Source organism: Ambystoma mexicanum, chromosome 1p (genome assembly GCF_040938575.1).
Source record: "Ambystoma mexicanum isolate Mex_15411 chromosome 1p, UKY_AmexF1_1, whole genome shotgun sequence".
NCBI classification, from domain to species: Eukaryota; Metazoa; Chordata; class Amphibia; order Caudata; family Ambystomatidae; genus Ambystoma; species Ambystoma mexicanum.
In genome coordinates this window covers 679985823-679997974 of record NC_090921.1, presented here as the reverse complement: position 1 = coordinate 679997974, position 12152 = coordinate 679985823, and the positions used below count along the sequence as shown (strand labels likewise).

The 12152-nt window shown below is 53.1% G+C and overlaps 1 protein-coding gene across 3 annotated transcripts in view; it reads left to right on the top strand.

The window, feature by feature from the left end:
- The window catches only part of CDC42SE1 (CDC42 small effector 1), a 433771-nt gene that overhangs the window by 387003 nt on the left and 34616 nt on the right, over nt 1-12152 (top strand). The window lies entirely within an intron of this gene.

Below are 12152 nucleotides of genomic sequence, written 5' to 3'. Positions count from 1 at the left end.
GGCGGAACCAGGTCCCCAGCACTGTCCAAGGAGGCGCAGGACCTGTGGCATTGGGCCATCGCCCAAAGGATATTTCTGGTGCCGTTTCATCTGGCAGGGATAAAAAACACCATCGCCGACTCACTCAGCAGGGAGCTGCGCTCGTGCCACGAGTGGGAACTACGGCAGGATCTAGTGGATCGCCTCTTCCGACGGTGGGGCACACCCCAGATCGACCTGTTCGCGACGGCGACGAACTCCAAGTGCCGGAGGTTCGCCAGCAGGTTTCCCCAGGCGAGGAGCATGGGCGATGCTTTCTCGTTCCCCTGGGAGGGCCTGTTCCTCTACGCGTTCCCTCCTTTGCCACTGCTAATCCGGCTCGTCAACCAGCTCAAGAGGTCACGGTGCAGGATGATCCTCGTCACACCTGCGTGGCCGAGGCAGATATGGTTCCCGGACCTTCTGCACTTGTCAGCGTCCCCGCCAATCAAGCTGCCGGTGGACGCGGATCTACTCTCCAGGGAAGGAGGCGCCATCCTCCACCACGACCCGAAGTCGCTGAACTTGCAGGCCTGGCTCCTGCAGCGCTAGAGTTTGGAGGATACGACATACCGGCCGACTGCAGAGAGGTTCTTGCAAAGGCCAGGGCGTCCTCGACTCTTAAATGCTACGGACACAAATGGAAGAGGTTCTCTGTCTGGTGCCACGCACAGAAGATTAACCCTCTACGGATTACGGCTCCCCAGGTACTGCCGTACCTGCTGACGCTGGCCAAAGCTGGACTGGCACACGCGTCCATCAAGATTCATCTTGCTGCGATCTCCCGATACACCAGAACCACGGGCCGGACGTCCCTGTGGTCTCATCGTCTGGTGAAGGAGTTCATGAAGGGACTGTTCAGATCGTTCCCGCCGGTGAAGGCGCCGGCCCCGGCGTGGGAGCTCAACGTGGTGCTGACCAAGCTCATGGGACCTCCGTTCGAGCCTCTGCACTCGGTCCCGTTGAAGTTTCTGTCGTGGAAAACAGCGTTTCTTGTGGCCATCACCTCCGCACGACGGGTGGGAGAGATCCAGGCCCTTTCCTGCAAGGCCCCGTACTTGACTTTTCACGACACGAGGGTAGTGCTCAGGATGCACCCCTCCTTCATGCCCAAGGTACTGTCGGACTTCCATCTCAACGAGCCCTTGGTGTTGCCTGTGTTCTTCCCGTCGCCTTCGTCGCCGGCTGAGAGGACTCTGCACTCGCTGGATGTGGCTAGAGCGCTGAAGTTCTACGTGGACCGCACGAAGTGTTTTCGGAAGACGTCACAACTCTTTGTGAACTTTGGACCTGTCAATCAGGGGAAGGCTCTCTCGAAGGCTTCCATTTCCAGATGGCTCTCCGGCTGTATCATGTACTGTCATCGGTTGGCGAACCGACCGCTGCCTGGCCGTCCGAGAGCCCATTCCACCAGAGCGATCGCAGCTACCACGGCGTTCCTTTCTGGTGTGCCGCTGCTGGACATATGCAGGGCTGCTACGTGGAGGTCGACGCACACCTTCACGAAATTCTACTGCATCGATCGGGATTCCAGGGAGGAGTCCAGGGTCGGCCAAGCAGTGCTGCGCAACCTGTTCGCCTGAGGTGAGCCTGGTGAGGAGGTAAGATGCTTAATGTTGAGTTTGATGTAATGCTTAATGTTGAGCCTTTGCCACCTCCCGTGGTTGTGCATGTGTGTACTGCTATGTATTCTTTATTCATGAGCATGTGAATCCATGCCAGACCCCATGCTGGAGAAGGAACAAGTTATTTACCTGTAACTGTTGTTCTCCAGCATGGGTCTGGCATGGATTCACATGCGAACCCTCCCGCCTACCCCTCTGCGGCTCTTCACTTGGTCATACTGCCACTTCACGTGCTTCCAAATCTGAAGATGGCTGCCAGAGGCGGTGCTTAGGTAGAGGGCAGTCATTGGCTGTGGTCAGTATGACGCAGAGACCAGTGATTGGTTATTACTACGAAAGACAGATCAGAAACGAAACTGATACTGGTTTTTTCTTTACCGAGGATTCCCAGCCTGACGACGGGGAATATTCATGAGCATGTGAATCCATGCCAGACCCATGCTGGAGAACAACAGTTACAGGTAAGTATCTCAAATGTCAATTTTGCATGCGATAATTCATTTTTTACTTGATTCTATTCACGGCTATGTTGTAGAATTTAACTGATTGGGTTATCATACCCGGCATAGCGACTGTCATTTGTTGATCAGCTAAGCCTTGTAAACCTCGAATGTGCGTTTAAAGTGGGACACATTCATCTCAAGTCTGTATCTATATCAAATAGATCATATCCCCCTACCATTAAAGTTTGAAAAGGGGTGTCGATTTCTCGGATTTCTGAACTCCTTGTCCTTTTGTCTCCGTATTTCTCAGTCATCGACTGTCCTGTTGGGCACATTTCTTGTTGATACTTCCCATTCCATATTCATCCCACAGGGATGCATACTGTCCAATTCCCTCTGTTGGAGCTCTTTTTAATCAAATTAACTCCTCTACGTGGTAGAGTCGCATGTTCCAGAATCACAAACTGAATTTGTGCAATCATGTGTTTTTGTTCCTTAAAATGTTGTGCGACGGGTGGTTTTACTGATTGTTGTCTTATGTTCGTTTTATGTTCACACCATCTTGTTTTAGCTTTCCGTCCTGTCAATCCAACATAATATATGCCGTATGGGCATTTTATCCCATATATTACATTTGTAGTGTCACAGTTGGATGTGTGCAGTAAGGATGTTTTATTACCTCTTCTCGGGTGGTTAATTGAGTTCCCTTAGATAATATTGCTGCAACAATTGCAATTGTTGCATGGGATAGTCCCCTTGTATATCCTGTTCAGTGGCGGCTGCTATCATAGGGCGGCCGGGCGCCGCCCCCCCCAGAAAAGAAAGAGAGAAGCTAAAAGAGATTCAATCAGAGAATTTCTCTGATTGAATCTCATTTAGCTTCTAGAAGGTGCATTTCCTTTGCCAACAGCACAGGGGCGCTGTGGCAAGGCTAGCAGTGTGTATGTCATTGTGTCAGGGCAGGGCCCGGCTTTCACAGCGGGGCGCGTCCCAATTTACTCATCTTTTTTTAATAGTAGAGTGCGTGGAGTTTGTAGCTGCAGGCACTCTACGTAGCCCCTTTAATTAGGAGGCTGGCGGGGCGCTTCATGGGTGGCCCCGCCAGTATAAAATGTGCGCAAGCAGCGCAGTAACGAAATTAAATTCCCTCCCCAGTTCCCTCCCCTGCATGGATACAGTAATGTCATTGGCTGTTTGTCAGCCAATGACAACCCTTGCCTTGACTGGCAAACAGCCAATGACATTGCTGTATCTAGGCAGATCACTGGTGCAGGGTGTGAGCGTGCACCTTGCGCCACCTTCACACATCTCTCCCTGTGATTCTTGAGGACGACGATGACATGAGTCACACGACCAGTCACGACGACTGGCACTGCTGAGCTCCAGAGACCACCACACCAGCCCACCAGAGACGGCCTGGTCCATGAGTGGTAAGTACCAGATAAGATCTGTACTAGTTGTTTGGGCCCAGGCCCCGGGGAGTGCACTGCCACTGTGGTCCACGGCCCCAGTCAGCAGCACTGAACGACGTGTAGGCCAGGGCCTACACGTCTTTCAGTGTTGCTGACTGCCGTTGGGGGCTTGTTGTGTCTCCCGAGTGAGTCCCACTCCCCGGGGGCCGGGGCCTTGGTGGTAGCGGCCCGCCCGCTACCACCAAGGCGGGGGCCACCTGGGCCTTTTACCCCTGGGATGTGCCTTGGGCCACAGACCGGTCCGCAAGGCCTAGGGAGGCGTGCTGCTGCTGCCCGCAATCTCCAATGTGCCGTTTTATATTTTTGGCATTTTTCGACAAAAATGCCAAAAATATAAAATGGTACAAGTCACCAGGGACTGGAGAGGAGAGCCCTGGCAGCGCGAGGGCTGGTGTTATTCTGTGAATATTTGCTAATGCTTTTAGGCTAAAAGCATAGCAACGGGGCTAAAACGGGTGGCTGCCGAGTGTTTCTTGCCGAAAACATAGTCAGGTGGGTGCCTGCGAGCAAATGGCGCTTTGATTGGTACGTTCCATCAGCGAGACGTAATTGGTGCAAACAGGTAATATGAAAATTACAAGCCTTATCACACAGTGATTACTGATTGCTAATTATAGTGCTGATTTTTAGAAGATTGAAATCTTGACAGCTTCTTTGCCGACCTGATTCATTAGGGAGTCCGTGTGGATAACTGCTTTGCCACTCGGTGACTTTACTGCTAGCATGCCTGGTGTAAGCAGAGTATCTGGGGTGCAGGAGCATGCATGCAGACCCTTCCTTGAGGGGGCTCGCCTGGAGGGCTTGTAGTATTGGCTCACGTCCTCTGACCTCGCGTGGCGGGTCAGAGAACCGGCTGCCCCCCGTAAACCTCACAAACTATATCACAGTGATCATGCAACCCTCGGAGCAGGCCTGTCCAGTGTGCCCCTGGCGGTCTTACGATGCCTGTGAGCGCGGCTCCCCTTCAGATCAGGGTGTGTACCTGGGCAGTGGGTGGGAACGGGCTCGCAAATCACTTATGTCGCTTTGTATTAATGTCTGTGCAGCGCAGTGAAAACATTCCCTCACCCCTTTCTGTGTTGTGATAGATTTGCCATCGTTCTCTCCTGTGTTTTGTGTTCTCATTGCTCTACGGAACTGTTCGGCAGCCTTCTTGTTTGGTCTGTGATTCCTCACTGCCGAAAGTCAGTCTGAAAATGCCAAAAAACAGTACACGTTGGAGATGCGACAGCTGAACTGTGCATGATGTGTTGGACCTCACTAGCTGCTATTAATATAAAATTGAAACTAGAGCAACGTCTGGAGCAGACAACAATACGTGATTATGCCAAAAAACGTGCACACTATATAAAATGACTTATATAAACATAGCACACCATGAGTACTCGCAAAGCTCAGTTCAGCAAGACACCTGCCGTTTCTCACAACATGTTCAGCATACACGTAGAAGCCCTCATTGTAAAGACGTTGAACCATAAGGTACATACATGACATAAAGGTGTGTGAACCACTAAACCCAAGATGTTGTCAAAGGAGAGTACAGCTCATCAGACGAAAGCATTTAAACATAAGGTTAAAACATTTGAATTTATTTTGAATCTAAACCGTAGTGTAATTTGTCCTAGTCTTTAAGTCCGTTGCCTTTTCTTGAGAAAGCGCAGTTTCTCATCAGCAAGGAATAGTTTCAGAACCAGCTACTCCAGATCCATCGTATCTTCATCCATTAATAAGAGGAGGTACCTCCATGTCTGTCTACGTTTGGGACACCACCAAACTCGATAGTGGTGGGATACCTCCTCTGCCCTTAATACAACCTCCACCTTTTGTTAAGTAGCAAAACTACGTCTTGTTCTTTGCATGTCTAAAACGTGATTAAAACTGCAGCCCACTTGTGAGGAGAAGCATTTACACTACAATAAAACATCCCAAATACAGATTCCTCAAACTAATCCAGGACTGGCACAGTGTTTTGTGCGGCTCTTTTAGTATTTCTCGCACTGGCCAGCAGTGTCATTTACAGGAGATGAGAGAACTGGTGTTTGATTGTACCCATTGTCCAATGACACGTACATTGACTCTATCTCTTCCCTATGCAACATTCCCTGGACCCTGGTACTCAAATTGCCCTAATAATGCCCTGTGCCGTATCAAATTGAAACCTGAATTGCACGTGACCCATTCTTATTTCTCCCAAAATAGCATTGCCCCATGGCATGCATGACCCTTCGATCGGTCCCATGGCCCCTAGATTGTCACTCTTTCACACATATTTCTTCTTGAATTTAGTAACATGTTATTAATTTTATGGGGATGATTTGCGTAAACGTGTTATGAAAGCTGTAATGTTAAACATGTATGAGTAACGGTGCTGTAATGTACGGTTGGCTTTGCCAATGCTTGTTTGTTCTTGCATTTTCGTCTTACTTAACGAAGGTGTCGTAGTAACTCTGACATGGTACCAGTCCGTATGGAACCTTGATTTCTGAAAACTGTAGGCATTTTGTTTTGCATCTAAATTGTATCTTTGCCCATGTCGCAGGAACCTAGTACCATTAATATGTAAAACCTGATGCTTTTTTTCATATTTCAGTGGGTTTTTTGGACAGTAAATTGCACATTTTGTAGGCCATTTATCCAAAAAAGTTGCTGGGGGTGAACAGCCCCACACTCCCTTTGGGGGCGTTGGGCTGCGCGCGCCCGCTAGAAAATTCGCCGTGAGACATTTACACCCCACCAGCTTTCAAACTCGCCAGCCGCCACTGATCCTGTTGTTTCTATTCTTGATATGTCCAAGATCAGATTTCATGAGATGATCTCGAATAGAAGGACTCTTCCCATATGCGAATAATGGTGATTTTGGAAATAGAGCTTTTAGCGTAGGATCCAATTCTAGAAGTTTCCATTTTTTTTTAAATTATTTTTCTTTTCTCCAGCATGGGGTCTGGCATGGATTCACATGCTCATGAATATTCCCCGTCGTCAGGCTGGGAATCCTGGGTAAAGAAAAAATCAGTATCAGTTTCATTTCTGATCTGTCTTTCGTAGTAGTAACCAATCACTGATCTCTGCGTCATACTGACCACAGCCAATGACTGCCCTCTACCTAAGCCCCGCCTCTGGCAGCCATCTTCAGATTTTTACCGCACATTCAAGTGTTGGGATCCTCGTGCTATTGCTCTCGAGCGTTAGCTTTTTTTCACGTTTTTTCTCAAAAAATTTCTCTTTTTTTTCGGTCAAAAGAGCCTCAAGCTCCACCGTTTCTTCATCCGATCAACGGGGACCCGTGTCGGATTCATCTACGCCCCTCAAGGGTGAAGATTTCGTCGAGCCACGCTTTTGGAGGACTCCAGAAGTTTCTCAGGCCAATCTCGGACATGGCCCAGGAGAAGGGAAGCTCGACGCCCGGAAAGCTGTTCAGGGTCTGCCCTGGATGCCAGCTTCAGAATGTCTTTAAGGAGGACAAACACTCCCATTGTCTTTACTGCCTACATGAGGACAAGACACACGTGGAGAAGGACTGTGCGTTTTGCGGCAATATGTCGGAGCGGACCATGAAGGACCGCCATCAACGTCTCGCCAACTGGCTGGAAGGGAAGAGCCCGTCAGGCGAGAAGAAGAAGTCCAAGCGGTCTTCTAAGACCTTTGAGGGCGCCCCGGCGACGGGGGTCCAACAGAAGGCCAAGCACCGCGAGTCCGCTGGCACCGCGAGCGCCGAACGGTCGGGCTCTACGGGCGCCAGGCAGGGCGCCTCCTCCCCGGTGCCATCAACCACGAGCCAACGCTCTGGCTCGGGTAAGAGGAAGGCCGAGCACCCGGCGAAGCTCCTGGAGAGACCCCGGTTGAGCTCGAAGGCCCCATCGGAGGGGGAGCGAGGCAGTGACCCTCCCCCCAAGGAGAAGGCGGTGAGCGCACCTAAGGTGGTGAAAGCCTTAATCCATCCGGCCAAGGCCTCTATCGAGACAGTCGCTGCGGCCCTGGCTCAGCCTGTGGAGGCTACACCAGTGGTGGCGACTTCGGGGCTCCGAGTCTCCCTGCCACCGCGGAGGGAGTCCTCTTTTATGCCCATCGACAGGACCCCCGTGAAACCTCCGGCGGAGAAGAAAAAGGGGGGGCAGGAGGTCGTCGTGGATTCGGCCTCAACCTCTGAGGAAGAGCTGATCGAAGTCTTAAGCCACGGCGGTGGCGTGGAAGAAGACCAGCCCGTCGGGAGGGACCCCGACGTAGGAGACAACGATAACGTCGAGGGTGCCGACGGGGCTCCTGAGCGCCCTTCGGACTCCTCTCAACCAGTGCCGCAAGACAACTCGGCGGCCATTTTGTTGGCTATACAGTCTTTATGCTCGGAGATGAGGACGAGACTGCCGTTACCACCAGCGGAGGAACCGCTCCCGATGGGGGACCCGGAGCCAGGCCCTTCTGGGAGCCCTCCCCCTAAGAGAAGAAGGATTCATCCTCCACCTCCTTTTCAGCCATCGCGCCCTGTTCAGCCCTCCTCCCCGTCCACGACACGTGGGGATGATACGGGGACTGACACGGCCGCGACGGGTACAGACGACGAGGTTTACGAGGATCTGCCGTCGTCACCTCCCACTCGGGCTTCTCCGCCCGACGAGATTGGATCGTTTCACTCCATGATCGCCAGGGCATCCGAGCTTTTCCAGCTCTGCCCGGAAGAGAAGAAGAAGGAAGGTTTCCTTTATCAACGGCGCAAGACCAAGAGGAAGACGGTCCTCTCTGTACCTCTACTGGACGATATTTGGGATGAGGGCCTCGCCCTCCTCAAGAACCCATCCACGACGCCGGCTAGAAGGGATCGGTACGAGAAGAAATACCGGGTCCCGGACGCGGCCCCCTTGTGCCTTCGGGCACAGCCGACCCCGGACTCGGTCGTCTCCGCGGCGGCCAGGAAGAAAGCGGGGGGGGGGCGCGGCCTCTACATCGACCTCCCCGCCGGACAGCGAGGGAAAGAAATTAGATACGATGGGACGCAGAGTCATCTCGTCTGCAGCGACAACGATTAAGGCAGCCAACGCCTTTGCTATCGTAGCACGCTACGACAGGGAGTTGTGGTACAAACTAGCCCCCCTGCTGGACTTCCTACCAGACGACAAGAGGGCGAAAGCCCTAGAGATCTTGCAGGAAGGAGAGGTGGCATCGGACCACGCCATTACGATTGCGACGGACATCGCTGACACTGGATTTCGCCAGTTGGGCAACGGCGTGTGCCTTAGGCGGCGTGGATGGCTCAAGGCTACTGACTTCCGTCAGGACGTGCAGACCAGAGTCTTGGACATGCCGTTCGACGGAAACAACCTGTTTGGGAAAACAGTGGACGATTCCCTTCAAGCCATCAAGGCGGACACAGAGACGGCCCGGGCTCTTGGGGTTCTCCAGCAACGGCGGCCGCCCTTTCGGAGCGGCGGAGGCAAACAGGGTTCCTCCAAAGGTTCCAGCGGCAGATTTTCCACCTACCGTCAAGCGGCCCGTTCGTCGTCACAGGAAGCTTACAGGGGACGAGACAAGTCAGGCGGACCCCGCCGTCATCGCGAAGGAGGAAAAGGCGGCAAAGCCTCGTCTAAACAGGACTGAACCGGCCGTGGGGTCGGGCCCCCACCGAAGCACCCCGGTGGGAGGCCGGCTGGCGAGCTTCGTCAGCGTGTGGGAGTCCATCTCCACCGACCGTTGGGTGCTGGACGCCCTAGCTCAGGGTCACGCGCTCGAGTTTCTAAAGAGGTGCCCGCGCGTCCCCCCTGTGGCCAGGAAAGAACATCACGTCCCTCAACTTCTCTTGGAGGTAAAGGCGATGCTCAAGAAGGGCGTCATCGAGCTCGTCCCAAAGAGGCTTCGGGGCTCCGGAGTTTACTCAAGATACTTCCTCGTGAAGAAGACGACGGGAGGATGGCGTCCCATCCTGGACCTACGACGACTGAACAAATTCATCAAGGCACAGAAGTTCCGGATGGTCACCCTCCAACACGTCCTGGGTCAGCTGGAGGAGGGCGATTTCCTGTCGTCGTTGGATTTGGAGGATGCCTACTTCCATATTCCCATCCTAAAGGGACACCGGCTCATCAACCAGCTCAAGAGATCACGGTGCAGGATGATCCTCGTCGCACCTTCGTGGCCGAGGCAGATATGGTTCCCGGACCTTCTGGACTTGTCAGCGTCCCCGTCAATCAAGCTGCCAGTGGACGCGGATCTTCTCTCCAGGGAAGGAGGCGCCATCCTCCATCACGACCCGAAGTCGCTGAGCTTGCAGGCCTGGCTCCTGCAGCGTTAGAGTTTGGAGGATACGACATACCGGCCGACTGCAGAGAGGTTCTTGCAAAGGCCAGGGCGTCCTCAACTCTTAAATGCTATGGACACAAGATTAACCCTCTACGGATTACGGCTCCCCAAGTACTGCCGTACCTACTGACGCTGGCCAAGGCTGGACTGGCGCACACGTCCATCAAGATTCATCTTGCTGCGATCTCCCGATACACCAGAACCACGGGGCGGACGTCTTTGTGGTCTCATCGTCTGGTGAAAGAGTTCATGAAGGGACTGTTTAGATCGTTCCCGCCGGTGAAGGCTCCGGCCCCGGCGTGGGAGCTCAACGTGGTGCTGACCAAGCTCATGGGACCCCCGTTCGAGCCTCTGCACTCGGCTCCGTTGAAGTTCTTGTCGTGGAAAACGGCGTTTCTTGTGGCCATCACCTCCGCACGACGGGTGGGAGAGATCCAGGCCCTTTCCTGCACGGCCCCGTACTTGACTTTTCACGACACGAGGGTAGTGCTCAGGACGCACCCCTCCTTCATGCCCAAGGTGCCGTCGGACTTCCACCTCAACGAACCCTTGGTGTTGCCTGTTTTCTTCCCGTCGCCTTCGTCGCCGGCTGAAAGGACTTTGCACTCGCTGGATGTGGCTAGAGCGCTTAAGTTCTACGTGGACCGCACGAAGTGTTTTCGGAAGACTTCACAACTCTTTGTGAACTTTGGATCTGTCAATCAGGGGAAGGCTCTCTCGAAGGCTTCCATTTCCAGATGGCTCTCCGGCTGTATCATGTACTGTCATCGGTTGGCAAACCGACCGCTGCCTGGCCGTCCGAGAGCCCATTCCACCAGAGCGATCGCAGCTACCACGGCGTTCCTATCTGGTGTGCCCTTGCTGGACATCTGCAGGGCTGCTACGTGGAGGTCGACGCACACCTTCACGAAATTCTACTGCGTCGATCGGGATTCCAGGGAGGAGTCCAGGGTCGGCCAAGCATTGCTGCGCAACCTGTTCGCCTAAGGTGAGCCTGGTGAGGAGGTAAGAATTGCTTAATGTTGAGTTTGATGTAATGCTTAATGTTGAGCCTTGCCACCTCCCGTGGTTGTGCATGTGTGTACTGCTATGTATTCTTTATTCATGAGCATGTGAATCCATGCCAGACCCCATGCTGGAGAAGGAACAAGTTACTTACCTGTAACTGTTGTTCTCCAGCATGGGTCTGGCATGGATTCACATGCGAACCCTCCCGCCTTCCCCTCTGCGGCTCTTCACCTGATCATACTGCCACTTCACGTGCTACCAAATCTGAAGATGGCTGCCAGAGGCGGGGCTTAGGTAGAGGGCAGTCATTGGCTGTGGTCAGTATGACGCAGAGATCAGTGATTGGTTACTACTACGAAAGGCAGATCAGAAACAAAACTGATACTGATTTTTTCTTTACCGAGGATTCCCAGCCTGACGACGGGGAATATTCATGAGCATGTGAATCCATGCCAGACCCATGCTGGAGAACAACAGTTACAGGTAAGTAACTTGTTCCTTACTGTTACTTTGCTCAGATTAAGTCGTGACATATACCAATTCTGAATCAGTGTTTCTTGTCTTGGATTTCATTGCTTCTGTTCTAGGCATCTCTTTTACCTTAGCTGCATGCTTTAATTAAGCAATATGACCCGAGCGGCAGGGGCATTACCGACTCAGGTAATGCCCCGGGGCCAATAGTTATAACTTAACGAAGGCCCCGGGGCATTACCTGAGTCTGTAATGATCCCGCCGCAAGGGTCATATTGCTATTAGTACCCCAGCCCGCAATATATGCGTGACCAGGGCAAACGACCGAGAAAATAGCCACCAGGAAAGAGAAAACGGGAGTCTGATTTCTCTTTCCATGGTGGCCTTCGGAAGCGGACGCGCTGGGAACACAAGTGATCCCAGCACGTCTGCTCCCGCCGAAAAAAAAAAGAAGCAGACAGTTAGTGGGGTTGGGAGGGAGGGAGGGAGGGAAAGGGGGGAAGAAAAACAAAAATAACGTACCTGCATCCCCAGCAGGGGACAATGGAAGCCTCCAGCTGTGTGGAGGCGCAGAGTCTCCACACTGCTGGAGGCTGCCATCATCCCCCACCAGGGACGCAGGAGCAAGAAGGTAAGTGGGGTGGGGTAGGAGGGAGGGAGGGAGGGGGGGAGGGAGGGAGGGAAGGAAGAAAAAAAAAGTTTACTTGAGTCCCCAGCGGGGGGCGAAGGCAGCCTCTTAGCCGTGGGGAGGCTTGACGCGGGGATGGCCCCGCTTCGAGCCTGCTCATTGGCTGAGGGGCTGCCATTCCCCCCTGCCGAGGACAAGG